We start from the raw sequence: 26,770 nt of genomic DNA, 5'->3' as shown, positions 1-26,770 counted from the left end.
AAATGGACATTTTGAGAAATTAGTAATGAATTCATCATTGTATTCAAAATCATAATTGAGTTTATGAATGAATTTTTCAACCTTAAGACAAAAAATAATTTTGATGCCCCATATATAGTTCCTTGCTTATGGAAAAAATGGAATGCTACTATAAAGCAAAGTGGTGAAGATGGTATAATACTGGATTATAAAGGAAATATGGAGAAGTATCAGAGACCAGAAAACTCAAAAATGGATCATATTTTATATTAGAATTTTAGCAGTTCTTATTACAAAAGTAATTTGTATTTAGTATAGATCAAAGTGTAGAAATAAATGATTAAAAAGTAACCAGATATAACCACTCTTAACTTTTTGATATATATGATTTGTTTTTTTCCTTATTTTCATTTTCATATTTAAATGCATTCAGGCTTCCAGTCAAGATGGCAATGTAGGCAAATGCAGTACTCACATCCTCCCACAACCACATTAAAAATATAACTAAATTACAGAACAGCCATCATTCAGAACCGCCTGAAATCTAGTTGTACATAAGTCCTCCAATTAAGGATATACAGAAGCCACATCCAGACTGGTAGGAGGGGCGGAGACGCACAATGGGCTCGTCCCACACCCGCCTATATCAGATAAAAATCAGGAGGGACTTCTTCCTGGATCTTGGTCCAGTAATTATTCTATTATCATGGTAGCTCTTTGATACTTAAAGAAAAATTAAAAGAATATTTCGCCACTTTTTAAAAATCTGTCTTTAGTGGGCAGGTTGGTATGAATAACTCAGTCTACCATTCAGAAGCTGAAGTCCCAGGTGGCTTTTTATTAAGTTTTACCACACAGGTTTGCATTTCTAAACAATATATTGTTTAGTTTCCTTTTTTGAACTTATGAAAACTTTTCACATGGTATATATTGTTCTGAACCTTGCTTTTCTTACTCAGTTGTTTCTCAGTGTCATCATGTTCATGTGCGTAGCTCTAGTTTGTTATTTTTACCAGTATAGAATTCTGTTTTATGCATATATCATACTTTATTTATTTATTTTCCTATCAATGGATATTTGGGTTATTTTCCATTTTGTTCTATTATGAACAGTGCTACTATTAAATTTATAACATTTAATGAAAATACTTCTAAAAAGATCTAAATAAATGGAGAAGTATTCCACGTTCATGGATAAAGAGACTCCATATTGCAAACACGTCAGCTTTCCTTGAATTTATTTATAGATTCAATTTTCTTGTAAAACAAACTAACGAAAACCTCAACAAGCTTGCTCATTATTTTGCATTCCTGTGAAATAATTTTTGCATCCCAGCGAAATAAGTGACTCACTCAAAGATAATCGATGGCTATAAAACCATTAGGTGAAAATTGTTTGGGAAAAGGATATTTACATAATACCGAGGTATCCTGCCACAGCTGACTTGCTAATTGCAAAGGGAAGCATTGGACTTTTACAGTGGAGAGATCTGGCAGTCACTTTCTTAACCAGGGAGCAAACTCAATTAACAGTAATAGTGGGGCGCATGTGACTCATGATGTGATGCAGAATGAAGTACCCAATAATAACTGACCTGAATTTGACCTGAATTTAGCCAAACTTTCAAGCCGAATTTTTCATTTACAGGAAATATAGGATTTAGAAGAAAAGTTAAATAACACTATCAAGAAATAATCAGACATCCAGAATGCGGGCCAGTTTATAAGACAACTAATCTGATAGCTACAAAAAGTCAGTGTCATTAAAAAAATGGTGAGGGGGCTGGTCTAGAATGCAAGAGACATAAAAATAAAACATGATGTGTGCACCTTGATTAGATCCTAGTACAAAAAAATACTAATTTCTAAAGACACTTTTGGATAATGAGGGAAATTTAAATATGGACTGAATATGAGGTGATGATAGGAATTATTAATTTTCTTTGATGTGGTAATGTAATGGTATAGTTATGAAGGAGGAGACTTGTTTTTAGCAAATTAACACTGAAATATTTAGGAGCAAAATGTTACAATGCCTATTATTTTCTAATATTTAGAAATGCAAACTGTCTCTACAATACATTCACATATATAAGTAAAGCAAATATGGACTATATTAAAAATTAGTGACTCTAGGTGGTGATTATACAGGTGACCATTGTACTATTCTCTCTGTATGTTTGAAATTTTCATAAAAATCACAGAAAAATACATCTACTTAGATTATAAAAATTCCAATGGGACTTTTCAAAGAACTTATCAGGCTGATTTTAATATTTATATGGAAGAACGGGCCAATAAAAGCCTTTTTCTGGGAAAAGGGCCAAGAACAGCCAAGACATTATTGAAGGAGAACTAGGTGGGAGCATTTATTATGTGGTATTATAATCATGACACTTTGACATTGATGGGTGATAGAAAAACAAGCCAAGGATATGTTTAGGGAGCCCAGAAAAAGGTCCTTACATTTATGGAAACTCCATACTTGCTGCTTTATAGTCTCTGGGTGATGACTCTAGATTTTTTTTTTTTTTAAAACAAGTATGTTAAAGGAAACACTGGCACAGAGGAAAGTGGGTTCTAAATAATCAATTTGGCCTTTTAACCTAATCCTCTATTGGCCTTCTGCTAAAATGTTTACTTGATTTGTGACTGGTGATTTCCATCCATGCTATGATTGCAGACTCTGTGGTCACATGTGAGGGCCATACAATGATGGAAATAGAGATTGCTGTAACTCATAGTGATGCTGGGCCGGCACCCAGGAAGGCCAAGGGAGGCCTCAACCCAATCCAGGTTCTTGTCACAGAACAAGAAGGAATTCAAGAGCATGACTGAAAGATTTAGCAAAGCACAGTTACTTTATTAACGTGATAGGACACACTTGAGAAGGGAGAGCGGGCGACCTGGGAGAACAAGATGCTCCAGTGGGGCTTGGGTGGAAGGTTTTTATTAAACGTGGGCAAGGGAGGGGTAGGGAGGTCCTCTGCTTCTGACAGTTGTGGGGCTGGCCCTTGCCCCTCTTCTCCACATAGAAATTTCTCTTTGGTGCTTGCAATTACAGGAAATTGGGGAGGGGAAAAGTAGGGGAACAGGTGGTCAGTGAAAGGGTGGATAAGGGGAGGGGTAGAGCTTGATTCCTTTGTTCCCTGCTCTAACTTTCCTGCCTCAAAAGGACCCTTTCAAAGGTCAGGAGAGGGGACAAGTACCAACAACTTTCTAGATAGTGTGCCAGCCACTTTTACATTCATTATTTAATTTGTTTCTCACAGCAACCTTGGGTTGGTAATATTTTCTCTTACACATGAGGACAATGAGGCTAACAGAGATTAAGTAACATGCCCCAAATCATGCACTTAGCAGGGGCAAAGCTAAGATTTCTTTGAACACTGTTTGCTTGACATCTTGGCCTTTCTTTGAAAAAATAATGGTTACATTGCCTTTGAGATCCCCAAGACGCTTGATCTTGGGGAGGAAGAAACTGAAGCACAGAGGTGGCAAATGAGTTGCTGAGTCATACAGAGTGATAGTGGATCCAGGATGGATCCCCAAACCCTTAGGTCCTGCTCTGGGGCTCTTTCTATCAAGCCTTGCAGGTGCCTGATTGTGGTAGGAAACTGGGATCTTGTCAGCCCGCCGCCCCCCAGGTGTCCGCACAGAGTTCTTCCTGGTGAAGTGCCCCCCCCCCCGGGGGTGTGCACTCTGGACTGTGCTGTGCACATCCTGGCTAGCTTCACTGACCAACCTGAAGCCCAAGTCTCTCTGCCGTGCTCTCAGACCTTTATATTATCTCTCCCTCCCTTGCTATTTCTCATACATGAGAATAACCAAGAAAACTACATCAAAGCAAATGTTTATGAGTTAGCTCTTTTAGCTGAGACTTTTAAAAAGTTTCCCTGCAATGGAAGTCGGGCCTTTTGATTTAATAGTTGCCTGTGAAAACTTACCTTGTACTCATTAATACAGCAAAGGTTGCCAGGCGGGGGCAGGGAATGTGGCGAGGTGACCACGGCTGACAAACAACTCACTGGGCAGCAGGCTGTGTTCTTTGACCTGGTGAACCGAGGCAGCTTCCTCCGAGTCATGGTTGTTGCCCAGCAGCCTCAGGACACTGAGGGAAGCACAAACCTGCACATTCCTCCCCCTCCTCTTCACCCTGTTCTGCAGCTTCACAGTGTTCTGGGAATGTGCACTGAGCTTTCTGCTTTCCACACCTTCTCTCATGAAATCCCCTCTGCCAGGGATGCTATTCCTGTTTTTTTCTCTCTAATCAATTTATATTCCTTCTGTAAGGTGAAGTTCAGATTCTCCCTCCTTCATGAACAGTTTTCATCCCTCACATGGAGATTACCCCTCTCCCACGTCAGACCCCAGTGCTTGGTGTCTTAGACTGTTCCACTGAATGTTGCCTGGTTTTGTATTGACTTCTGTTTGTCTCAGCTGCAGGATCAGAAGTTTCTTAAGGGCAGGGAATACTGCCTTTCTCATCTTGTCTTTGCCTAGTGCCCAGCACAGTACTTTCCAGGGCAACATCCATGATTAAGGAACATCATACTGAACCCCCACAACTGGATCTCCAAACATGGGGCCCAGCATTAAGAACACTTGGATGGCCTTTCACCACCCAATTTCTGAGTGCCTTCTCTCTGAAGATCTTTACAGTTCCTCTCCTCACAGCCCTAAACTTTCTCCTTTCTGCAGCTCTACGTGGGGGATAATCCCTTCATCTAGTGGTCATTTTAGAGCACATGGCTGGGTGCTGGGGCATAAGGAAATCCTGTGTCTTTCTTGATCAGGATCCATCTGGAATCCTGGAAGAGTAACTCCTGTCCTCCATTGACGCCAGGGTGCTGGGCCTTGGTTTTCAGTGGGCTTGAAGGATGACTGTGTTTTTCTGTATCTGAAGCTGTGGAACTGGCCAACTTGAAGAGGAAGCAAAGACAATAGAATAAAGCCCTGGGGAGGGGAAGGTAGGGGGCTCTGGGAGGAGGGCTTGGTGCTCCCCCAGGTCTCCTTCCCAAGGACATCAGAAGCCTTAATGGAGTACTGAGAGAGACGGTTGCAATTGGGCTGTGAAGACACTGAAGGGACTTTAAGAGAAATGTGGGGACAGAGTAGGGTGAGGTGGTTTTCAGGGCAGGGACAGTTCAGGGCAACCAAAATTCAAGTGTGAGTAGTCATATTTGCTCATTCTCAGAGTAGAAAATGGTGCTACCACTGAGCTTGGGTTCTGGTGGCTTCAGAGAGAGTCACTGGGACCCAGGCAGAAATGGCGTGACTTTCCAGTAGCCAGAGAAGACTAGTAAAAACATTTATGGCTTTGGACTGGAGGGTGACCTGGAAAAGGGAAATACTATATAAGGTTATAACCCTGAACTCTGAATTTACTTAATTTCAAAGTAGTTTTTACACCCAGTAGTTTCCTAACACTATAAAGTAAGTTCTGGACTAAACAGTTGATTGCTGTAAAATGCATTATGACAGGAGAACTGAAGGAGAGAAGATCCAGCCACTCTCACTGATGCAGACAGAAAGCCACCCAAACAGGTGTAGGGACTTCAGGAGGCTTTCTGTGTCTTGTCTCTGGGTGGGCGGTGCCAGGTCAGATGTGGTGTATACTGTACATAATGAGATGGGCTCCATGCCAGTCATTCTCACACACATTCCTCTTGGGGATGCCCAGACGTGGAGGATTTGATCTAGAATTGTCCAGTTGTGTTATAGCCCACCACTGTCCTGTGTCCTACCCATGTCCCTTACGACCACCTGGAGTTGTCAATCTAGTTTTGAAGATCAGGATTGAGGTCTCTCTTAGAGATTTTTCCATGGTTAAATAGACAAAAATACTTCTAAAGTGGTTGGACCCTACTTGTGCTTTTTCCCCCCTAGCAGCATCTGACCGAGCCCAGCACTTGTCTCAGACCCCACCGAGCTCTGTGAGGGACATAAAGGTAATGATGGAGGTGGGAGGTAGGCTGAATTGTTTTATTAATTTGTTGGAATGGATATAGAGGTGTGCTTATGAAAAGTTAGTCCCAAAGCAGACTTTTGGAATTGAGTATATTTTCTTGCTAATATTCATAATTAAACTGAAGATGATTTTTCAGCAGAAGTTTTAATCCCCAAATAATAAATTGCACTTTTCAAAAGTAATCCCTCTGAAAAAATCAGACACGTGAAGAGAAAAATATGTTTTGATAAGACATTAATGATAATTGGAAGTCACAACCTATCCATTTGATGATGAATGGAACATGTATTAGAAAGTGGATCCCTTCCGTCATCAGACTCCCCAGTGTCCTAATGGTGATTTTCTTGGCATACTGGAGAATGTGGTGAAAAGAAGGACTATATTGGGCCTGCAGAATCTAAGGAAGTTTCACTGGCCTGGGGGTGCCAATATAGCATGGTACCCACTGTGGAGTTTTCGGCTTTCTTCCTTTCTATCAGGCATGTAAAATCAGTACAATTATAATAGACAGGCACTCCTTACTTTAGGGCATGGTTCCAACATGACACGATTTAGTTAAATAACAGGTCTCACAACAACACAGTTCAAATGACTATACCATGGTATAGCAGCTGTGAGTAACGGCATAAAGTACAATCTTCACCGCTACTTCTTCAGTCCACAAATCACTATGTAAATAACAGATGTACATCATGACCACTGACCAATCACATCACTTCCTTCAAAGACTGTTGATGATTGGTTACTGAGCCCCTGTTACTCAGGTCACCTACAGACAAGAGTGCCATCTGTAGTTGTGTTTCTTCCTTGTTCCATGTGACAATAAATTTTTTTAATTGAAATTTTAAAAAATGGAAATGAAATTGAATGAAAATTGAAAGACAGAATTGCCCAACAAAGAAGAAAGTGCCAGAAGGAAACAGAAAGTGATGACAGTGGAAATGAAATTTGAATTGAACATAAATGGAGTTGGAGAAGAAATAACCGACTGTGGGGATGTTGATACTACCACTGTTCGAGAGACTCTTCACCAAAACATAGAAAATAGAAAATAACCTTGTTCTGTATCATAAGTCATACAACAAGAAAGCAAGCACTGTTTGAACTACTCTTGATAACACTTTTTAAAATAAAGAGATAAAACACTTTAATTCTCAATGTTTCTTTTAAAAAAATTTTTTTTTTATGTCTGTGTCCATGGGTTATGCTTATAAACATATAAGTTCTTTGATTAATCTTTCCCCACCTACTTCCCCCTCCCCACCTTCCCTCTGAGATCCCTCAGTCTGTTCCTTGCTTCCATGTCTCTGGATCCATTTTGTTCATCAGTTTGTTTTATTATATTCCACATATAAGTGAGATTATGTGGTATTTGTCTTTCTCCAACTGGCTTATTTCACTTAGCATAATACTTTCTAGTTTCCTCCATGCTGTACCAAAGGATAAAAGATCCTTCTTTTTTACAGCTGCGTACTATTCCATGGTGTAAATGTGCCACAGCTTTTTTGTCCACTCATCTACTGATGGGCACTTGGGCTGTTTCCAGACCTTAGCTGTTATAAATTGCACTGCTACGAACTTAGGGGTGCGTAAGTTCTTTGTTATTGGTGTTTCGGGTTTCTTAGGATTTATCCCTAGAACTGGGATCACTGGGTCAAATGGCAGGTCAATTTTTATTCCTTTGAGGAAACTCCATACTGCTTTCCATAGTGGCTGCACCAGTCTGCATTCCCACCAGTGGTGTACTAGGGTACCCTTTTTTCCACACCCTCACCAGCACCAGCACTTGTAGTTGATTTGTTGATGGTAGCCATTCTGACAGGTGTGAAGTGATACCTCATTGAGGTTTTAATTTGCACCTCTCTGATGATTAGTGATGTTGAGCATTTTTTCATATATCTCTTAGCCACTTGTATGTCCTCTTTGGAGAAGTGTATATTTAGGTCCTTTGCCCATTTTTTAATTGGATTGTTTGTCTTCCTTTTGTTAAGTAACATGAGTTCCTTATATATTTTGGATATTAACCCTTTACCTAATGTGTTGTTGGCAAATATGTTCTCCCATACAGTGAGCTCCCTTTTTGTTTTGTTGGTTCCTTTTGCTGTGCAGAAGCTTTTTATCTTGATGCAGTCTCGTTTGTTTATTTTCTCCTTAGTTTCTCTTGCCCTAGGAGTTGTATCAACAAACATATTGCTATGAGAGATGTCTGAGATTTTGCTGCCTATGTTTTCCTCTAGGATTTTTATGGTTTCATGTCTTACATTTAAGTCTTTTATCCATTTTGAATTTACTTTTGTGTATGGTGTAAGTTGGTGGTCTAGTTTCATTTTTTTGCATGAACCTGTTCAATTTTCCCGGCACCATTTATTGAAGAGACTGTCCTTACTCCATTGTATGTTCTTGCCTCCTTTGTCAAATATTAATTGACCATAATGAAGTGGGCCAATTTCTGGGTTCTTTGTTCTGTTCCATTGATCTATATGTCTGTTCTTGTGCCAGTACCAGATTGTTTTGATTACAGTGGCTTTGTAGTATAACTTGACATCTGATATTGTGACCCCTCCAACTTTGTTCTTCTTTCTCAAGATTGCTGTGGCTGTTGGGGGTGTTTTTTGGTTCCATATAAATTTTCAAAGTGTGTGTTATAGATCTGTGAAATATGCTGTTGGTATTTTAATAGGGATCGCATTGAATTTATAGATTGCTTTGGGTAGTATGGACATTTTAATGATATATATTCTTCCAATCCATGAACATGGTATATTTTTCCATTTGTTTATATCTTCCTCCATTTCTTTTCTCAGTGTTCTGTAGTTTTCCAAGTAAAGGTCTTTTACATCTTTGGTTAAGTTTATTCCTAGGTATCTTATTTTTTCAGTTGCAATGGTAAATGGGATTTTTTTTTTAGTTTCTCTTTCTGAGAGTTCATTATTGGTGTATAAAAATGCCATTGATTTCTGGGTGTTAATTTTGTATCCCACTACCTTTCTGAATTTATTTATTTATTTTTTATCACACTAATTTCTAATATTTTATTTGCTTTTTATAATTTAACCAAAATAAAGATTGCATACTTCCGGACTACAAAACACAGTAATTATACAAGGTGAATTAAAGTCGTAAAGCTGGTCATAATAGTAAACCCATTCATCTATGCTCTCATTTAATTAAGAAATAATAATTATAAAAATAGGTAAAATTTTGTGAAAAGATTCCTATTTATTCTATCTTAGGAGTTCTTGCCCATATGGATGGACTGTCTGGCATCGGACATGGCATCAGGTACTTGAACAGTCATTTTGTCCATAGACTTTGTCAAACAGATTTGGCAGCCCAGCCGGGATATCTCTGTTAGCCCATACACCACATCAAGCATGTCGTTCTCATCCGTGATTGCGTCTAACTGATCGTATATGTGCTTCTCAAAGATGAGGTGGCAGGTAGAGCAGGCCAGGGTTCCCTCACATGCACCAAAACCATCAATGTCTAGATTATTTTCAATCACAACATCTAGCAGAGAGTCACCGACTTTTCCTTTGGTTGTTAATATTTCACCGTCGCGGTTTAAAAAGTGGACTGTTATTTTATCTTCTGAGCTGCAATGCGCCGGTGCCCACACGCTCAGCAGCCGCCCCTGGCCCCGGCTTCCCGGAAAGCCGGCGGCTCCCGCGGGCTCCGGCGAGGAGCAGCCACCGACAGCCGCGCCTCCCAGGGCCGCGGAGAAGGCGCGCAGAAGCCCGGCGCCCCCCGCGGGGGCCATAGCCGGCGGTGGGGTAACTACCGGATGCGACACGGGTGGTGCTGCAGCCGCCGCGAGAAGCTCCGGGACAGCGGCCCGATGTGGGCCGCTGCGAGGGTGGGCAGGCGGGTGCCGGAGGGGCCCAGCTCGTGCGGCGCGCCCCTGAATTCATTTATTAAATCTAGTAGTTTTTTGGTGGAGTCTTTAGGATTTTTTATGTACAATATCATATCATCTGCAAATGATAGTTTTCTTTCTTCCTTTCCAATTTGGATGCCTTTTATGCTTTCTTCTTGTCTGATTGCTGTGGCTAGGACTTCCAGTAGTATGTTGAATAAGAGTAGTGAAAGTGGACACCCCTGTCTTATTCCTGTTCTTAGGGGAAATGGTTTTAGTTTTTGCCCATTGAGTATGATGTTGGCTGTAGGTTTGTCATATATGGCCTTTATTATGTTGAGGTATGCTCCCTCTATTCCCACTTTGCTGAGAGTTTTTATCAAAAATGGGTGTTGCATTTTATTGAATGCCTTTTTTGCATCTATTGATATGATCATGTGATTTTTGTCTTTCAATTTGTTTATGTGATACATCATGTATATTGATTTGCGAATATTGTACCAGCCTTGCATCCCTAGAATAAATCCCACTTGGTCACGGTGTATGATCTCAGGGATATTGCCCTGTAATTCTCTTTCTTTGTAGTGTCTTTATCTGGTTTTGGAATTAGGCTAATGCTGACCTCATAAAAAGAGTCTGGAAGTGTTCCTTCCTCTTAGATTTTTGAAATAGTTTGAGGAGGATAGGTGTTAATTTTTCTTTGACTGTTTGGTAAAACTCCCCAGTGAAGCCATCTGGGCCAGGACTTTTGTGTGCTGGGAGCCCTTTGATTACTGCTTCAACTTCATCAGCAGTTATCAGCCTATTTAGGCTTTCTGACTCTTCCTGATTGAGTTTTGGAAGGTTGTATTTTTCTAGGAATTTATCCGTTTCATCCAAGTTGTCCAGCTTGGTGGCATATAGTTGTTCATAGTATTTTCTTAGAATTCTTTGTATTTCTGTTGGGTCAGCTGTTATTTTACCGCTTTCATTTCTGATTTTGTTTATTTGGGTCCTCTCTTTTGTTTCTTGAGGAGTCTGGCTAAAGGTTCATCAATCTTGTTTATCTTTTCAAAGAACCAGCTGTTGGTTTCGTTGATCTTTTGTATTGTTTTTTTTTTTAGTCTCCATGTCATTTATTTCTGCTCTGATCTTTATTATTTCTTTCCTTCTAGTTACTCTGGGCTTTTCTTGTTCTCTTTCTAAGTCTAAGTTGTAGGGTTGGAGAGTCTATTAGAAGTTTTTCTTGTTTTTTGAGTTATACTTGTAGTGCTATGAACTTCCCTCTCAGGACTGCTTTCATTGTGTCCCATAGATTTGGAGTTGTTGTGTGTTCATTTTCATTTGTTTCCAGGAAGTTTTTGATTTTTTTCTTGATCTCTTTGGTAACCCATTCATTGTTTAAAAACGTGCTTTTTAGCCTCCATATGTTTAAATGTTTTTTAGTGTTTTTATTGTAGTTGATTTCTAATTTCATGCCACTGTGGTCTGAGAAGATACTTGATATGATTTCAGTCTTCTTGAACTTTTAGAGACTTGCTTTGTGTCCTAACATGTGGGTCTGTCTTTGAGAATGTCCCATGTGCACTTGAGAAGAATGTATATTCTGTAGCTTTGGGGTAGAATGTTCTGTAAATGTCAATTAAATCCATCTGATCTAGTGTGTCATTTAGGGTCACTGTTTCCTGGTTGATTTTTTGTCTGGAAGACCTATCCAGTGAAGTCAGTGGGGTGTGACTAGTATGACTGTATTGCTGTCGATCTCTCCCTTAAGGTCCTCTAGAAGTTTTTTTATAAATTTAGTTGCTCCTATATTGGGTGCATATATGTTTATCAGGGTTATATCCTCTTGTTGGATTGATCCCTGTAGTATTATGTAATGACCTTTCTTGTCTCTTGTTATGGTCTTCATTTTGAAGCCTATTTTGTCCGATATGAGTATTGCTACCCCAGCTTTTTTTCCATTTCCATTTGCATGGAAAATTTTTTTCCATCCCTTCACTCTCATCCTGTGTGAGTCTTTTGTTCTGAGGTGGGTCTCTGGTAGACAGCATATATTTGGGTCATGTTTTCTTATCCATTCAACCACCCTATATATTTTTATTGGGGCATTTAATCCATTTACATTTAAGGTTATTATTGAAAGATACTTATCTACTGCCATTTTGTTTCTTTATGCCTATGTTTCTCATTCTTTTTATTTCTACTTCTAATTATAGCTGTACCTTTAACATTTCCTGTAATGCTGGTTTTGTAGTGATAAAGTCCTTTAGCCTTTTTTTGTCTGGGAAGCTCTTTATTTCACCATCTATCTTGATTAATAATCTTGCTGGATAGAGTCTTGGTTTCAGATCCTTGTTTTGCATTACCTTGAATACTTCATGCCATTCCCTTCTGGCATGTAAAGTTTCTGATGAGAAGTCAGATGACAGCCTTATAAGGACTCCTTTGTAGGCAACAGATTGCTTTTCTCTAGCTTCCTTTAAGATTCTCTCTTTGTCTTGAATTCTTGGCATTTTAATTATGATGTGTGGGCATGGGCCTCTTTGGATTCTTCCTGCTTGGGACTCTCTGTGCCTCCTGAACTTGCGTGACTTTTTCCTTGACCAGGTTAGTGAAGTTTTCTGCCATTATTTCATCAAACAGGTTCTATAACCCCTACTTACTTTCTACCTCCTCTGTCACTCCTATAATATGAATATTGTTACGTTTCATGTTGTCCCACAGCTCCCTTAGACTGTCCTGTTTTTTAATTTTTTTTTTTTTTTTTAATATATCTTTATTGATTTCAGAGAGAGGAAAGGAGAGGGAGAGAGAGATAGAAACAGCAATGATGAGAGAGTCATTGATCGGCTGCCTCCTGCACGCCCCCAACTGGGGATCGAGCCCGCAACCTGGGCATGTGCCCTGACCGGGAATCGAACCCTGATTGCCTGGATCCTAGGTCGATGCTCAACTGCTGAGCCACGCCCAACCAGGCAGACTATCCTGTTTTTTAGTTGTTTTTTCTTTTTGGGTCTCTGAGTGATTTTTTTCTACCCTGTCTTCTAATTCACTGGTCTGATCCTCAGCTTCCTCTAATCTGTTGTTTATTCCTTCCAGTGTATTCTTTATTTCTGCTATGCCATTCTTCATTTCTAGCTGGTCATTTTTCATAGTTTCCATATCTTTTTTTATGCTGTTGAGCGTCCTTACAATCAGTATTCTGAATTCTATATCTGAGAGACTGCGTATCTCCATTTCATTTAGCTCTTTTTCTGGAGACTTCTCTTGTTCTTTCATGTGGGGCTTGTTTTTTGGTCTTCCCATTTTGGCTACTTTTTTGGGTTTGTTTTTAAGTGTTAGGTAGATCTGCTAGGACTCTCAGTCTTTTTGGAGGATCTCTGGTACAGGCCAATGTCAGATGCAGTTTGTGATTGGCCCTGAGTACCCTATTTGGAGCCAGCAACAACCCTAGGCTTGAGGTCTCCACTGCTGGGGCTGGGTGCGTTTGGACAGGACCAAGATGCACACCAGAGTTTGCTTTTCTAAGGCTCAGGTCCTGAAGCAGATCAGGCAAAGACTCAAAGCACCCTGAGGTCTGCCTCTGCCTACAGACTGATTAATCTGATTTTCTTAATGAGTGTCAGGCTGTAGAAGCTCCACAGGGTGGGGCGGCTGGTTGTTATTAGTGTCTTAACAAGCCTCAGGCTATGGAAACTCCTCCCAGCGGGGTGAGAGGCTTTCCAGCAGGGTGGGGCAATTGCTTCCCCCCTCAGGCAAAAGCCGGAAAATTCGCTGAGAGAAATGTCCTTTGCAGTCTGGGGGAATTACTCAGCACAGGAATCCAGACAGGCATCCCCTGATCTCACTTTCCAGAACCCACAACCCCAGACTTTCCCCACACAGCTCCAGTCAACTCCACTCCCCCTCCGCCAAAGCCCAAGGTGAGTGTCTGTGCGTGAAACGTTGTGCGTTGGTTCTTTAAGAGGAGGCCTGCAGCTCCAGTCTCCCCGGAAGACAGAAACCCAGGTGCATTTCACAGACAGGTGTTGTGTGGGCACCTTTCTCAGTTCTGCTGCTCTTGGCTGGGAATGGGGTTTAGGCCCCAGAGTTCTCAGTGGGAACCCCCACAGCTGAGATCTCCCTCTGGACCTTCAGCAGCTGCCTGTGGGAGCCAGCCAGCCCTCTTGTGTCTGCACTTCCTACCAGTCTCTATGTGGTCTCCACTTTTCCTCCTTGGTTATGAGGGTGCTCCCCAGCTCATCTTCAGTTGGTTTTCAGGATGGTTTTTCTATGTTTTAGTTGTACATCCAGATTGGTCCCGGGAGCACATCAGTGTAGCTTCCACTCAGTCTGCCGCTGCCTTGGATTTCCTCCTCAATGTTTCTAATGTGCTAAATTATAGTGTACTCAATAAATATTAGTTTTACTGTATTTCATTTCCCTATACTTATAACCAATAGTAAAAGAGTTTTTAATATTTTGACAAGTTTTTAAAGGTCAGGAGAATGCTATGTAAAGATGAAGGCAGAGATCAGGGTGATGCATCTATAAGCCAAGGAACACCAAATTGCCAGAAAACCACCAGAAGCTAGGATGGAGACATGGAACAGGTTCTCCCTTACAGATCACAGAAGGAATCAATCCTGCCTACACCCTGATCTCAGACTTATTGCCTTCACAACTGTGAGATAAATTTGTATCTGATAAAGTATAAAAATGTTATGTGTCTGATGAAGTATAAAAAAATCAAAAGTATAAAAATAGGAGAGGAAGAGGAAATGAGGAGGGAAAAACAAACTAAATGATTGCTACACAAGTTTAATTAAAGAATATAATGTAAAGCTGTCAAACCCAATAGTGGAAGCCAAAATAATGTTAAGCATGCTAAGATATGTACTGAAAATATTATTCAATGACATTCCAGTAGCAGAGTATTCCCAGTGGCCAGATTTTGGTTTATAAGTACCATTTCCCATAAAAAGGCATAGGACATCTCGGGGAGATGGTTGGCTTCAGGTCTGGGGTACACAATGTCTAGGATGAGCCTAAAATAACTTGTTTTTCAGAAAGCAAGTAAGTGCTCAAAGAGTAATGAGATCATATAAAAAAGACACAGGAGCCAGCCTGGAGGGTGTCCACTGGCCAAAGTTGGAACAATTTGAAGATCAAAAAGAATAATGACTATAAGTGATTAAAATGTATTAAATGCATAAAAAAATCAACGAATCTAATCGTACTGGAAAAGCTCCAAACAAAGCAAATCCTTGTTTGCTAACCATTGGGGTTACTACTACAGCAACTTCTTACTCTGGGTATTAGTAATTAAGGGAAAAGAGTCAAGCACAGAGAGGGACTTATATCAGGACAGCTACATTGATTCAAGTTTTAAGGGGAGCTCTCCCTTACTGAAGAATGACTGATGAAAAACAGAAAGGGTTAGGCAACTAGATGGTCACAAAGGATCACTGCCCAGAGCCAGAACTGTTCCCAAGGGGAAAAGTAAGAATTTATAGTGGAGGGATCTGATAATCACCACCTTGCCCCAATGATCAACTAAATATCCCAATGGTGGGATAACCAGAGACCATGTGCTGCCTCCAGATGCCATGCAGGGTGATGTACACAGCATCACCTATGAAGTATTCTTCCTTAAAATGTTCAATATAGTAAAGCCTTTAGATCTACTTTAGTTTATAAAAAATACAGAGGATACAGGAAGGAATGAAATAAAATCACAATGAAACAGACAAATCTAGAATGTGGCTGTTCTATAAGACAATTACTTTGGTCTGTTCAGTAACAGAAAAAAAGAAAGGGGTAGCTGTTCTCACTTAGAGAAGACTTCAGACACATTTACCAAATGCCCCGTGTGGTACTCAGTAGGACATTGGTTTGAATAAGCCAGTTATAAAAGGTATCTTTTGGTGGGTGGCGGGTGGAGAGCTGATAAATTTGAATATAGACTAGGTATTAGGTGATATTAGATTATTTTGAATTTTGTTAGGTGTTAAAAATGCTACTGTGATTATGTAAAAACAGGCCCTTTTCAGAGAAGCACACTAAGGTACATAGGGGTGAGATATTGTAATGTCTGTTATTTACTCAAAAATACTTTAGCAGAAGAAAACTAAAGGAAGCAAATATTTCAAAATATTAACCATCTAACAAGCAAGGTGATGGTTATATGAGAGTTCATTTTATAGCATTTTCTCTACTCTTCTATATATTTGCAAGTTGCAATAATAAAAATTTTTTAAATGTTTTGTAGCTAAAGATGTCTGACAACTGGAATGTCTGGCTGCCTGAGAGTGCTCCTGGTTTGCCTTTGAGATTAGTGAAGAAGGAACTGGAAGTTTTTGGCTAGAGTGATAGGCTTGTTCCATCACTGGCTGTGAACTTCAAGGCCCTTAGTGACAAGGTTGGAAATTGGCCAGCAGGACAACTGGCCATGACAGTTGTGACCATGTGTCCAAGGACTTCTTCTGCAGTTCCATCCTGCCCTGAGGCTTCAAGTTCTGCCTTTTTGGGGGTCAAACAGTCCTGGACAGAGTCCCTTAAGCAGAGGAACTGTCATTCAGATAGCATTTCACAGCTTGTGGCCTTCCCTCTACCCCATTGTAGAGGTTCAACTGGGATCAATTATTTGTTTATTACCTCTAGCCCTGAGAGTCATTTATCTTCACATACTGTGTCCCTGGCCCAGTGGAAACTTGGGGCTTAGGAGAAAGCATGAAGGTCCCCTATAGAATTAAATAATGCTACCTTTCACCAAAAACACCAGATTTGAGAAACATAGAGACTGGTGTTTAAATAAATAATCCTCTAATTTTTTTTTTTTTTAAATATCTTTATTGATTTCAGAGAGAGGAAAGGAGAGGAAGAGAGGGAGATAGAAACATCAATGATGAGAGAGTCATTGATTGGCTGCCTCCTGCACGCCCCTGACTGGGGATCGAGCCCGCAACCCGAGCATGTACCCTGACCAGGAATCGAACCCTGATCGCCTGGATCCTAGGTCTATGCTCAACCGCTGAGCCACGCCCGGCTGTGCTGTTCCCCTAATTTTTAACCTCAGAGGATTATGTACAGATTCACTGTAGTACATACCTGAAAAATTTAGGTGATCCTTTCATTTACAAATGAAGGTAATGAGGTGCCGAGAAAGTAAGAGTTTGTTAGTGGTAGAGCTGGGGCTAGAACCCAGGTCTCTTCATTCTGAGTTCAAGCACTTCAACTTAAATATTTTATTATTATTATTATTATTATTATTATTATTATTTTTAAACATATCTTTATTGATTTCAGAGGGAGGGAAGGAGAGGGAGAGAGAGATAGAAACATCAATGATGAGAGAGTCATTGATCAGCTGCAGTCTGCAACCCGGGCATGTGCCCCGACTGGGAATGTAACCCCAATCTCCTGGATCCTAGGTTGATGCTCAACTGCTGAGCCACGCCCGGCCGGGCAAGCACTTCAACTTATCTATTTCCTACTCAGTTGCTCCAAATTCTTTGCCTCCATCCGAATTCGTCCCTCGTACTACAAGAAGTTCTTCAGAGGTTTCCTCCCTCTTGTAACTTACATCCTACTTTGATAAACATTTAAAGGACAAGGTTGTGCTTTACTTGGAAAATTGGAGGAGTCACAGCACCTGTAACATAGAGCAGCATGTAGAGAGGGCAAATGGGGAACGAGTGCTGATGTCAGAGGATGCTGCTGGAGAAAGGTGCAGAGCAAGGCTGGTTGAGCCTTCAGGTGGTATCTTGGTGGGATTCTCAAATGGTAGTCAACCTTGTAGGGCAAGAAATTTGGTTATGTCTGTGTTTATAGAGAGCACAAGACTTTTCCTTTTTTTGATTCCAAAATACATTTTATTGTATGAAATAATTATAATGGCAAATGTTAGTTTCAAAAATTGTATTCAATTAGCAAAGTAAAAAGTTGTCAATTCTTGGATCCCAATTAAAAAAAAAAATTTAGTGTAGTCTGTGAAATTTCAAAGTGTAGGGACCACTGTTTTTAGTTTTCCAAAGAAAAAATGTTTCCCCAGAGGCTTGGGACTGGGAAGGAGTGTTTGTTTATTGAGAGGTGGATGTAAAGCTCCCTGCTTCTATATTCATTCAGCTCCTACTCCCCACATGCACTATTTCTTTATTAGACCTCATCTGCCGTTAGCCTTGACCCAGTTTTTCCCTTGTGTGGGCCTGTTTCTCCAAGAACACAGTGAACTTGGCCCTGCAGAGCTATGGTCTGTGTCCACCTCCATAGCTTATATCCTTTGATGTTTGCACTTCCCTGACTAATGGCCTGTCAATTCTTCAGGACACAGAAGGGGATGTCTCCTGTTCTTTCTAATGATATTTTTGGCTAAGTACTAGGGAAAGGATCACATTAATACATAAAGTATCCCATGGAACAGATTCTATTTGATGATACAATTTGAAAGCTCTGTGTAACCCACATATATCTTCCAGAAAGACCTGCTACCACGTCTAAAAATCCTCAGTGAGTCATTGTTTAGGGGTCTTCCAGAAAAAATAGTTAAATTGTTGACATTTGCTATCACCTGGGAATAGTAGCATATTGACATAGTTTAAGATAGTTGAATGGTTCACTATCATAAGGAAGTTATTTGATCAACATTTTCTTTTTTTTCCCTTTTTCTTTTTAAATATATCTTTATTGATTTCAGAGAGAGGAAAGGAGAGGGAGAGATAGAAACATCAATGATGAGAGAGTCATTGACCGAGCCCGCAACCGGGGCATGTGCCCTGACCGGGAATCAAACCCCGATTGCCTGGATCCCAGGTCGACTCTCAACTGCTGAGCCACGCTCAGCCGGGCTGATCAACATTTTCATTCTCTAGAAGATTATAGGGCCCTGATGGAATAGGACAGGGATAGGTAGGTTTTAAAGTAGGGTTGAGATGGAATGTGCACCAGAGTTTTCTTTTCTAACTAGCTTAGGTTTCCATTCTGGGTAGAGGAGGCTGCTGAAGAAAGCCATGATGTGTGTGTGTGTGTGTTTGTGTGTGGTGTGTGCCAGAATCTTAGCCCATCATACATGGAAGCAAAACTCACCTTTCATTTTGAAGGATATTTTCATTGGATATAAAATTCTTGGTTGAAAAAAAAAAATTCTTTCAACACTTTAAATATATCATTCCATTATCTGCTGGCTTGCACAGTTTCTGAGAAATCTGTTGTACTCATTGCCTTTCTTCCTTTATGTCATTTCCTCCACTCTGGCTGCTTTTAAGACTTTCCCCTTTTTGGCTGGTTCTCAGCAATTTGATTATGATATGCCTTGGTGTGTTGGGGTGTGTGTGTTTATTTTGCTTAAGGTTTATCAAGGTTCTTGGATCTGTAAGATAGACTTGTCACCAAATTTGAAAAGTTTCCAAACATTATTTCTTCAGTTTTTTTGGTCTCCTTTCTTTTGTTTTCAGAGATTCTATTCAATATATGTTAGGTTTCTTGATATTTTCACAGACGTCTCCATTCTTTCCCTTCTCCCATTTTTTTCTCTCTGTGCTTTCTTTTGGATAGTTTATTTGTTTTTCCTTTCCTTTTATTTTTAATTTTTTAACTCTTTATTGTTGAGATTATTATAGATGTCCCCTCCTTTCCCTCCATTTCCCCCCTCCACCTGGATCCTGCCATGCCCCAGGCATTCACCACCCTATTTATTATCTGTGTCCGTGAGTAATGCATACATGAATATAACTTCTTTGGTTAGTCTGTTCGTGCCCCGCCTCCTCCCTCCCCTCTGAGATTCACCAGTCTGTTCCATGTTTCTGTGCCTCTGGTTCTATTTTATTTATCAGTTTATTTTGTTCATTAGATTCCTTGTTCACTTATTTTGATTTCTAGATACAATTTTGATAGGTATGTATTTATTGCCATTTTATTGTTCATATATATATTTTTCTTTTTCTTAAAGAAGACCCTTTAACATTTCATGTAATACTGGTTTGGTGGTGATGAACTCTAGCTTTTTCTTGTCTTGAAGATAAAGATAACTGACCTTTGATTCTAAATGATAGCTTTGTTGGATAGAGTATTCTTAGTTGTAGGTCCTTGCTTTTCATCACTTTGAATATTTCTTGCCACTCCCTTCTGGCCTGCAAGGTTTCTGTTGAGAAACCAGCTGACAGTCATATGGGTGCTCTCTTGTAAGCAGCTAATTGCTTTTCTCTTGCTGCTTTTAAGATTCCCTCTTTGTCATTAACCTTTGGCATGTTAATTATGATGTGTCTTGGTGTGTGCCTCTTTGGGTTTATCTTGTTTGGGACTCTCTCTGCCTCCTGGACTTGTATGTCTATTTCTTCACCAGGTAAGGGAAGTTTTCTGCCATTATTTTCTCAAATAGGTTTTCAATTTCTTGCTCCCTCTCTTCTCCTTCCAGTACCCCTATGATGTAAATGTTGATATGCTTGATGTTGTCCCAGAGGCCCCTTAAACTATCCTCATTTAAAAAAAATTCTTTTTCTTTTTTGCTGTTCTGTATGGGTGTTTTCTGCTACCTTACCTTCCGAATTGCTGATTTGATCCTCTGTTTCTTCTAATCTACTGTTGATTCCCTTTAATGTATTCTTTATTTTAGTTACTATATTCTTTATTTCTGACTTTTTAAAATTGTTTTCATGTCTTTGTTTATGCTATTGAGTTTCTCCCTAAGTTCCTTGAGCAACCCTATAACCATTATTTTGAACTCGGTGTCTGGTAGCTTGCTTGCCTCCATTTCACCTAGTTATTTTTTTTTGGAGATTTCTCCTGTTCTTTGATTTGGGATATATTTCTTTGTCTCCTCATTTTGGTTGTCTCCCTTTGTTTGTCTCTATGTATTAGGTAGAGCTGCTACATCTCCCATTCTTGGGAGGGTGGCCTTATGTAGTAAGTGTCCTGTAGGGCTTAGTGGTTCAGCCTCCCTGGTCACCTGAGACAGGTGCTTCAGGTGTGTCCCCCCATGTGGACTCTGTGCACTTTCTTATTGTAGTTGATTGCTGTTGGCACATCAATGGGATGGATTGACCTCCAGGCCAATCACCTATGAGGATCTGCTGCAGCTATAATGGAGGAGCTGCTGTGCACGGGCTGACCCCACTGAGCAGGACTTTTTTTAACATGGCTCTGGTTCCTGCCTAGTTTGCCCCTTGAGTGTGTCACTCTTGGAGGTGGTTGTATGGTGCTCTGGCATGGCCTGAAGCTGTCCATAGGGTGCACTGGCTCTGGGGCCTGCAGGGAGGTGCAGTCAAGGCCAGCTGCCCAGGGCCACTTGGCATGAGCTACAGAGTGACCTGCAGATGGTTGCTACTTGTGCTGGGCTTGGAGGTGCCCAGGAGTGGCCAATCTGTGAACCAAGGCCAGTTTCCACTAGTGCCAGGCTTGGAGTTACTTAGCAAGAGTTATATGGCATGCTGAGGCCAGATGCTGCTTGTTTGGGGCTTGTGAACCTTAGAGAGATTTTAGGAAAGTCTGCAGCATGAGCCAAGACAGGCAATTTATATGGAAAAGCCATTGAAAGTGGCTCGAGGGATGGAGTTAGGAGGGATGAAGTTAGGAGGGATGGAGTCCCAGGGAATCACCAGGGTGGGGAAAACAGTGTTAGTCAGGTTGATGGAGACTCATACACGGTTCCTGCCTGCTGGCTGTGTGAGGGGAGGGCTCAGCAAAAGGTCAATGGCCTCTGCCAGCACTTCTATCTGAGAGAAAGCTGCTCCTTGAGCCCTTGCCCCCAAACCAGACAATTCATTTCCTTCCTGCATGTCCCTCGCACCTTTCAAGCTTTTGTTCCTGTGCTGGAGCTCAGAGGGAGTGAGTCCAAGTTAGTCTGTGCATGAGTCCTTTAAGTAATGCCTGGGATTCCAGCAGCCCTTTGTCTCACTCAGCCATAATCTTTGCTGGTTTTCACTGCCAGAAGTTGTGGGGATTTTTCTTCCTGGCACTGGAACTCCGGGCTGGGGAGCCTGGTGTGGGGCTGGGACTCTCCGCTCCTTAGGGGGGACTTCCTAGGCTGAGATATCCCTCTCGATTTTTAATTGCCACACATAAATGTGGGACCAGTTTGTTCTGTGTCTCCTGCCCTCCTACCAGTCTTGATGTGGCTTCTTGTGTATATCCTTAGGTATAGGACTTTTGTTCAGCTAGATTTCAGGTGGTTATAAATGATGGCTGTTCTGTAGTTTAGCTGTAACTTTGATGTGGTCTTGGGAGCATGTAAGTACCATGTTTATATACTCCACCATCTTGACCAGAAGCCTATTTAGGATAGTTTTTATTACTATGTCTTCAAATTTCTTTTCTTTTCTTGTGCAATGTCTAACATTGTTAATCATACCAAGTGAATTTTTCTTTTTTTCTTATTAAACTTTGTTTTAATGGGTCTCAAAATTCTGTGACAAATTTTTGGTCAAGTTGTTTCCATTAAAAAGTGATGATTTTAAAAATCAATAACTTAAAAACTGCCACACACACACACAAATGGTCCACAAAGCATTCTCCTAACCTTCTGAAGGGTTTTCGATGCATTGTAATCATGAACCAGTCTTTTACTATTAAACTTAAATGGCCAATTGAGACAAATAGTTCTGAGACTGTTCTTCCACTACTGATTAAGACAGGTATTGGAGCAGGTATTCATTTAGCCTTCTGAACTTTCTGGGCAGACTTGGTGACTTTGCCAGCTCCAGCTGTCTTCTTGTCCACTGCTTTGATGATACCCACAACAACTCTCTGTTTCCTGTCATGAACAGCAAAATCGCCCAGACGGGGATAGTCAGAGAAGCTCTCAATGCACATGGGCTTCCCAGGAACCATATCTACAATGGCAGCATCACCAGATTTCAAAAACTTTGGACCATCTTCCAGCTTCTTCCCAGAATGATGTCAATCTTCTTCAGCTCACCAAATTTGCAAGCAATGTGAGCTGTGCGACAATCCAGCACAGGTGCATATCCAGCACTGATTTGGCCTGGGCAATTCAAGATAATCACTTGAGCTGTGAAGCCAGCTGCTTTCACTGGTGGGTCATTTTTGCTGCCACCAGCCACATTGCCACGACAGACATCTTTGACAGATATGTTCTTGGCAATGAAGCCCACATTGTTCCCAGGAAGAGCTTCACTCAAAGCTATATGGTGCATTTCAAGAGACTTTTCTTCAGTTGTAACATTGGCTGGAGCAAAGGTGACCACCATGCTGAGTTTGAGAACACCAGTCTCCACTAGGCCAACAGGGACAGTACCAATACCACAAATTTTGTAGACATCTTAGAAGAACAGACCCAGGGGCTTGTCAGTTGGATGAGATGGTGGCAGGATGCAACCCAGAGATACAAGTGTCGTGGTTCCACTGGCATTGCCATCTTTATGGGTTACTTTCCAAACCTTGAACCAAGGCATGTTAGCACTTGACTCCAGTATGTTGTTGCCATTCCAATCAGAAATTGGTGCAAATGCTACTGTGTCAGGGTTGTAGCCAATTTTCTTAATGTAGGTGCTGACTTCTTTAACAATTTCCTTGTATCTTTTCTGGCTATAGGGTTGCTCAGTGGAATCCATTTTGTTAACACTAACAATTAGTTATTTCACACCCAGTGTTTAAACCAGAAGGGTATGCTCATGGGTTTGCCTGTTCTTAGAGATACCTGCTTCAAGTTCACCAGCACCACCAGCAACAATCGGGACTGCACAGTGAGCCTGACATGTGCCTGTAGTCATGTTTTTGATAAAGTCTCTGTGTCCTGGGATATCAGTGATGGTCACATAATATTTACTGGTCTTAAGTTTCCACAGGGAGGTATCAATGGTGATACTATGCACACATTTAGCTTTCAGTTTATCCAAGATTCAGACATACTTGAAGGAGCCCTTCCCCATCTTAATAGCCTCCTCAAATTTTTCAATTTTTTTCTGGTAACTCCCACCACATTTGTAGATCAGGTGGCCAGTAGTGGTAGACTTGCTGGAATCTACATGTCCAATGATGACAATGTGGATATGAGTCTTTTGCTTTCTCATTTTGGCTTTTAGTGGTGGTTTTCATATATCTGTGTTCAGACAGCAAACTCTGTCAAAAAGCCAGTTTTGAATGTTTCATTTAAAACATTTTTCATTGTTAGAGGTTGTATTTTTATATATTCCATTTCTCATTATGTTAATTTTTAATCCTTAAGCATATTGAGCATAGTTAAAATAAGTATTTTAGAGTATTTTTCTATTAATACATTACCCCTGTCATTTCTAGGTCTGTTTCTATTGATTTATTTTCCTCTTGGCTATGTGTTGCATTCTTCTGCTTCTTGACATGCGTGTAGTGAAGAAATAACTTTAGCCAAAGAGAGGTCTGGTCTTTATCCCAGCTCCTTGGGGCTAGCCTCTAAACCCTTGGGTGAAAGAATTGGCTGGCCTTTTCCCCCCTTCCTGGGATGTTGCTCTAAATCCTTGGAATTTCCTGAGTGATAGGAGTATCTTTGCTATTCTTGGGTCCCTGATAATTTATACTAACTAGATGATTCAGAATGGGGGTTTCGATGCTGGAAAGACAAACTATGTGATTATCAATTGGGACTTTGATCCATGTGATATCAACCTGACCTCTGGGGAGCAGAACAAGGCTGAAGATTGAGTTCAGCCACATGGCCAATGATTCAATCAATTGTGCTTACATAATGAAACTTAATAAAAACTCTGGACACTGAAGCTTGGGTGAGCTTTTCTGGTAAATAGTACACCGCATATTGTCACACATGATGTGCTGGGAAGGTAGTGGATCCTGACTCCATGGGAGAGGACAAGGAAGCCTCATGTTTGAGACCCTCCAAGACCTTACCTTATCCATCTTTTCTCTTGGTTGGTTCTGATTTTTTTCTAAATAAAATTAATCATAATTACAGTGCTTTCCTGAGTTCTGTGAGTTGTTCTAATGAATTATTGAACCTGAAGGGTTAGTGGGAACCCTCAAATTTATAGACAGATCAGAAGTGTGTGCGGTCTGAAGACCCCTGAATTTGCTGGTGTTGGAAGTGAGGGCAGTCTTATGCAGGACTGTGTCCTAAACCTGTGAAAATTGGTTCAACTACAGTATTTGGTCTCAGAAGTCAATGCAGGTATTATTGGGAGGAGGAACAAGATGGTGGCATAGGTAACCGTGGTACCCACCGCCTCTCACAACCACATCAAAATTACAACTAAAATACAGAACCACCATCACTCAGAACCTCCTGAAATCTAGCTGAACAGAAGCTCTAAAATCAGGAAACTGAAGAAGCAATGAGACCAGTAGGAGGGGCGGAGACACTGGCGGATGGGGGCTGAATCACAGAGAGACTGCAGTTGGCCCACACCTGGTGCCTCGGGGTAAACCCAGGAGGGACATCTAGGCGGTGGAGGGTTCCCGGAGGAGTGAGGGATCCCAGCCCCACATCAGACCCCCCCCCGCCTAGGGCTCCAGGGCTGGGAAGAGAAGCCCCACAACTTCGGGCTGTGAAAACCAGTGGGGACTGTTGCTGAGGGATGTGGAGGCTGTGGGAGTCCCAGGCAGCTCCTTTTAAAGGGCCCACGCACAGACTCACTCAGACATGCTCTATCTGAGCCCCAGTGCCAGGCAGCAGCTTGAAAGGAACCTGGGACATTTGGGGAAGAACTGACTTGCCTGAAGTCAGGGAAAGAGGTGGAGGGGCAGCTTTTTCCCAGACAGAAGGGCTAGCATAGACAATTGCTCCTTTGGTGAGCCTTCCCCCCACAGAGCGGGCAGGCAGGTGCCATATTTGAATCGCCAGCATCTGACTCACACCTTTAGCCCTGCCTTGGTTATTCCCGGAGGCCTCACCCCTCCCTACTTGCAGGCTCATCCAGGCCATTTCCAGTGGCTTTCCTATGCAAATGGCCTCTCGAGCCTCATGCTTAGGACTTTCCTAAAATCTCTCAAACAAGCAGCATCATGCCCCATCTGTCTTGATAAGTGGCCCGAGGCCTGGCACTAGTGGCAGCCTGCATTGGCTCATAGCTTGGCCTCTCCTGGACAACGCCAAGCCCAGCATAAGTAGCAGCCAACTACAGTTTGCTATGTAGCTCATGCTGGGTGGCCCTGGGCAAGGCACTGGCAGAGGCTGGCTTTGCACCTCCCGGGAGGCCCCTGAGACAGTGCACCCAGTGGTCAGACGACCACGTTGGATTACAACACTACCACATCCACAAGTCACACTCAGGGGGTGCACTTGGTGAACACCAAAGCTCCACTGAAGTAAACCCTGCTCCATAGGGGTGTCTCCAGTACAGCAGCTCTTTGGCTGTAGTTGCAGCTGGTCCTCACAGCTGATTGGTCTGGGGGTCAATTCCAGTGACACCAACAGCAACCAGGGCTCAACTACAACAGGACAGTGGACACAGTCCACACAGGGGAGCACCTAGAGGGCCCAGCTCAGGTGACTGGGGAGGTTGAGCCACTGGACCCTACAGGACACCTACTACACAAAGCCACTCGACAAACTCCAGGAGACATAGCAACTTTACCTAATACATAGAAACAAACACCTGGAAGCAGCCAAAATGTGGAGGCAAAGAAACATTTCACAAAGGAAAGAACAGAAGAAATCTCCAGAAAAGGAACTAAATGAAATAGAGCCAAACAAGCTACTAGATACAGAGTTCAGAATTATGGTTATAAGGATGCTCAAAGATCTTAGTAAGACTGTTAAGAAAACAAATGAGACCATCGATGCCATAATAAAGTACCAGTCAGAAATGAAGGCTACACGAGCTGAAATGAAGAGTAATTTACAGGGAATCAACAGTTGAGTAGAGGACGCTGAGAATAAAATCAGCAATTTGGAACATGAGGAAACAAAAAACACCCAACCAGAAAAGCAAAAAGAATCCAGAAATATGAAGATAGTGTAAGGAGTCTCTGGGACAACTTCAAGCATCTCAACATTCATATTATTGGGGTGTCAGAAAGGGAAGAAAGAGAGCAAGAAATTGAAAACCTGTTTGAAAAAA

General features: G+C 41.4%; 2 pseudogenes; both read right to left on the bottom strand.

The window, feature by feature from the left end:
- Positions 1–8,950: 8,950 nt before the first annotated feature.
- On the bottom strand, positions 8,951–9,710 carry LOC148091609 (adrenodoxin pseudogene; annotated as a pseudogene).
- A 12,699-nt stretch (positions 9,711–22,409) lies between these two features.
- LOC107541775 (elongation factor 1-alpha 1 pseudogene) lies at positions 22,410–23,791 on the bottom strand (annotated as a pseudogene).
- Positions 23,792–26,770: the final 2,979 nt, after the last annotated feature.

This window comes from Miniopterus natalensis, chromosome 13 (assembly GCF_054644295.1).
Source record: "Miniopterus natalensis isolate mMinNat1 chromosome 13, mMinNat1.hap1, whole genome shotgun sequence".
Taxonomy (NCBI): Eukaryota; Metazoa; Chordata; class Mammalia; order Chiroptera; family Miniopteridae; genus Miniopterus; species Miniopterus natalensis.
This window is presented reverse-complemented; position numbering and strand designations above follow the sequence as displayed.